The 4,598-nt window shown below is 41.2% G+C and overlaps 1 protein-coding gene across 2 annotated transcripts in view; it reads left to right on the top strand.

Annotated features, from left to right (window-relative positions):
* The window catches only part of FAM149B1 (family with sequence similarity 149, member B1), an 88,810-nt gene that overhangs the window by 67,483 nt on the left and 16,729 nt on the right, over positions 1-4,598 (top strand). The gene's annotated exons all lie outside the window — the stretch shown is intronic.

Consider the following 4,598-nt stretch of genomic DNA (forward strand, 5'->3'; position numbering starts at 1 on the left):
GGCGAGGTGGCGGGCGCCTGTAGTCCCAGCTACTTGGGAGGCTGAGGCAGGAGAATGGCGTGAACCCGGGAGGCGGAGCCTGCAGTGAACTGAGATCCGACCACTGCACTCCAGCCTGGGCGACAGAGTGAGACTCCCTCTCAAAAAAAAAAAAAAGTCCAGAGTCATACCCAGACTCCCATAATAATAAACCCTGGTAATAAACAAAGGAACTCCTGGTTTCAGTATATCAACCACCATGTACCAGATAAAATCTTGTTTCACCTTTCACAATTTACCAGTGTTGGGCTATGAATTAATATTCTTTTATTTTTCTGTGCATTCATACATTAAGATTATTTTATTGTATTATAACTGTAATTTTGAGACTAAAGTCTAAAAACAAGACATTATGAAATGGAGCTGGAGGATCTCTAATTGGCCTTTAGTAAGTTGACTGAAATACCTTAAAACAGGGGTCAGGAAACTACTGTCTATACAGAGGCCGGTGTATAGTCTTTGACTATACAAGACTATGGTTCGTCTTTGACAACCATACAGTCTCTGTTGCAACTACTCAACTCTGCCCTTGTAGCATGAAAGCAGTCATAAATAAGATGTAAATGATTGGGCTTGGCTGTGTACAGTAGTATATACTCAGTACATATGTTCGCCAAAAGATATGTGCAAGAATGTTCATAAATATCACTATATGCTAGAAAACATACATCAGAAACTACCCACATGTCCATCAACAGTAGAACGTGATATATTCATACAATGGAATATTATACCACTATGAGAATAAACAAATGATTATTACTTTTTTTAATTCTTTTTTTTTTTGAGACAGAGTCTAGCTCTGTTGCCCAGGTTGGAGTGCAGTGGTGTGATCTTGGCTCACTGCAACCTCTGCCTCCTGAGTTCAAGTGGTTCTCCTGCCTCAGCCTCCCACGCAGCTCTGATTACAGAAGCCCGCCACCACCCCCGGCTAATTTTTGTATTTTTAGTAGAGATGGGGTTTCACCATGTTGGCCAGGCTGGTCTCAAACTCCCGACCTCAGGTGATCCACCCACCTCGGCCTCCCAAAGTGCTGGGATTACAGGTGTGAGCCACCGCGCCCAGCCACAACGTTATTTTCAAAAACAGGCATTCGTATGGGGTTTCTTTTTGGGGTGATAAAAAGTTATTTAACTAGAGGTAAGGGTTGCACATCATGATGAATGTAACTAATGCTGCTGAATTGTATACAGTCATGTGTGGCATAATGACATTTTGGTCAACGTTGGACCACATATATGATGGTCTCGTAAGATTATAATGGAGCTGAAAAACTCCTATCACCTAATGACATTGTAGCTGTCATAAAGTCAAAGCACAACTCATTACTGATGTGTTGATGTGTTTGTGGTGATGCTAATATAAACAAACCTACTGCACTGCCAGTCATATAAACATACAGTGTAAACAATTATGTACAGTACATATACTTCATAATAAACGATTATATTACTGGTTTATGTATATACTATATTTTTATCATTATTTTAGAGTGTTCTCCTACCATGTTTTTTAAAGTTAACTGTAAAATAGCCTCAGGTAGGTCCTTCCGGAGGTATTCCAGAAGAAGGCATTGCTATCACAGGAGATGACAGCTCCATGTGTGTTACACACCCTTTGAAGATCTTCCGGTGGGACAGGATCGGTAGGTGGAAGACAGTGATATTGATGATCCTGACCCTATATAGGCCTAGGCTAATGTGTGTGTTTGTGTCTTAGATTTTAACAAAAAGATTAAATAGTAAAAATTAATTTAAAAATAGGCAAACCTCATAGAATAAGGAAATAAAAATATTTTTGTACAGTTGTACAGTGTTTTGTGTCTTAAGCTGTTATTTCAAAAGGATCAAAAAGTTAAAAAAATAAATTTATAAAGTCAAAAAGTACAACTAAAGGTAATTTATTGAAGAAAAAGAAATTTTAAAAATTGTAGTATAACCAAAGTGTACAGTGTTTATAGACAGTACAGTAATGACCTAGGCCTTCACATTCACTCACCACTCACTCAGTGACTCACTCAGAGCAACTTTCATTCCTGTGAGCCCCATTCATGGTTAAGTAACCTATACCAGTGTACCATTTTTGTTTTTTGTACCATAATTTTATTGTACTCTTTCTATGTTCAGGCTTGTTTAAATATACAAATACTTACCATTGTGTTATAGTTGCCTCCAGTAATCAGTACAGTAACATGCTGTACAGGCCTGTGCCTAGGAGCAGCAGGCTAAACCATTTAGCTTAGGTGTGTAATAGGCTGTACCACCTAGGTTTGTGTGAATACACTCAGACATTCACACAACAACAAAATCACCTAATAATGCCATTCTCAGAAGGTATCCCTGTTGTCAAGTAATATGAGTGTAAAATGGTAAAATGGTAAGTTATGTGTATTTTACCATAATAATTTTTTTTTAAGTAGTAGGCCCGATTTGACCCATGGGCTATAGTTTGCCAACCCTGCTCTACAACATGATCCCCATGAGAAGCAGTGTCATACAATGATTGAAAGTACAGACTTCGGGCCGGGCGCGGTGGTTCACGCCTGTAATCCCAGCATTTTGGGAGGCCAAGGTGGGTGGATCACGAGGTCAGGAGATCAAGACCATCCTGGCTAACATGGTGAAACCCCGTCTCTACTAAAAATACAAAAATTAGCCGGGCGTGGCATTGGGCACCTGTAGTCCAAGCTACTTGGGAGGCTGAGGCAGGAGAATGGCGTGAACACGGGAGGTGGAGCTTGCAGTGAGCAGAGCTTGCGCCACCACGTTCCAGCCTGGGCAACAGAGCGAGACTCCGTCTCAAAAAAAAAAAAAAAAAAAAGATACCGACTTTGTTGCCAGACAACCTGGGCTTGACCACTGGCTCTGACACTAACTTTATTTAGATTCTTGGCTAGTTGCTTAACTTCTTTGAGCCTCAGTTTATCTATAAAATGAGTATAAATACTAATATCTATTTCATAGGATTATTTAAGAAATAAACCAGTTACATGAAAGTATATAGAGTAGTTCCTGGAATATTTAAGAGCTCAATAAATGTTAGCTATTGTCATTACTTTTTATTATAATAACTGGAATTATAGAAAGAGAACACTTGCAGTTTTGGCTTTGTTACAGACCAGTTGGTTCATTGTTGTTAGAACAAACTGACAGGTGCTGGTACAAACCTATCTCTTTTTTTTTTTTTTTTTTTTTTTTTGAGGCGGAGTCTCGCTGTGTCCCCCTGGCTGGAGTGCAGTGGCGCGATCTCGGCTCACTGCAAGCTCCGCCTCCCGGGTTCCCGCCATTCTCCTACCTCAGCCTCCTGAGTAGCTGGGACTACAGGCGCCCGCCACCGTGCCCGGCTAATTTTTTGTATTCTTAGTAGAGACAGGGTTTCACCGTGGTCTCGATCTCCTGACCTTGTGATCCACCCGCCTCGGCCTCCCAAAGTGCTGGGATTATAGGCGTGAGCCACCGCGCCCAGCCCCTATCTCTATTATTAGAGCAACTTTCCCAACCGTTGTGTGAGGAGAAAAGCCTAACTGCATGCAGGTTTGCAATATATACAATAGGGCTACACGGTCTGTGAACTGTAACCTCAAAGTGTATAAAACTCTGGTGAAACGTAATCATATATTTATAACTTGTTTTTATAATCATCTTAACTTTTAATCAAGATAGTTTTACAGTCTACATTAATGAAGAAAAATATTTTGTATTTTTATTTATTGAAACACGGTTTCACTCTGTTGCCCAGGCTGGAGCGCAGTGGGGCCATCAGAGCTCACTATAGCCTCAATCACTTGGGCTGAAGCTGTCCTCCCACCTCAGCTTCCCAAGTAGCTGGGACCAAGGGCATATGCCACCATGCCCAGCTAATTTTATTTTATTTTTTGTAGAGATGTGGGTCTCCTTATGTTGCCCAAGCTGGTCTTGAACTACTGGCCTCAAGCAATCTGCCTCAGCCTCCCAAAGTGCTGGGATTACAGATGTCAGCCACCATGCCCAGCCTGCTTGGTCATTTTTATGGTGTCTTGTTCTTAGTCGTATTTTCTATTTCTGCTTTTGTTTTACATTCTACATCTGTCAATTCCAATTTCTGAAGTCCTTACTGATCTGATTATGTTGTTTCTGCTTGCTTTTTTTCAAGATGCCTTGTTTCTTCGTGGATGTGATTCTTTTTTTTTTTTTTTTCCACCAGTTGTCAAATGATCCTTTATTGAAATACTTTCTTTTGTGCTTAACTGGCTGGGCATTCCACAGCACCACTGTTGATGTCATCTATGATGTCATGAGGGTGGCGGCCATCAACATTACAGCCCACAGACTGGGCAGTCCCCAGGATCTCTTTAATGGTTCCAGAGAGTTCTCTGGCTAAGGATCGGTGCCGCATCTGTCGAGCAATGTTGATGATCTCATCAAAAGTGATGTTCCCACTGTGTTTAATGTTTTTCTGTTTCTTTCTGTCTCTTGGTGGTTCCTTGAGGGCTTTGATGATCAGGGCAGAGGCAGAAGGCACCACCTCAATCTGGGCCTGTCTGTTCTGAATGGTCAGTTTCACTGTAATCCTCAGGCCC

Source organism: Mandrillus leucophaeus, unplaced genomic scaffold (assembly GCF_000951045.1).
Source record: "Mandrillus leucophaeus isolate KB7577 unplaced genomic scaffold, Mleu.le_1.0 Scaffold39, whole genome shotgun sequence".
Classification (NCBI taxonomy): Eukaryota; Metazoa; Chordata; class Mammalia; order Primates; family Cercopithecidae; genus Mandrillus; species Mandrillus leucophaeus.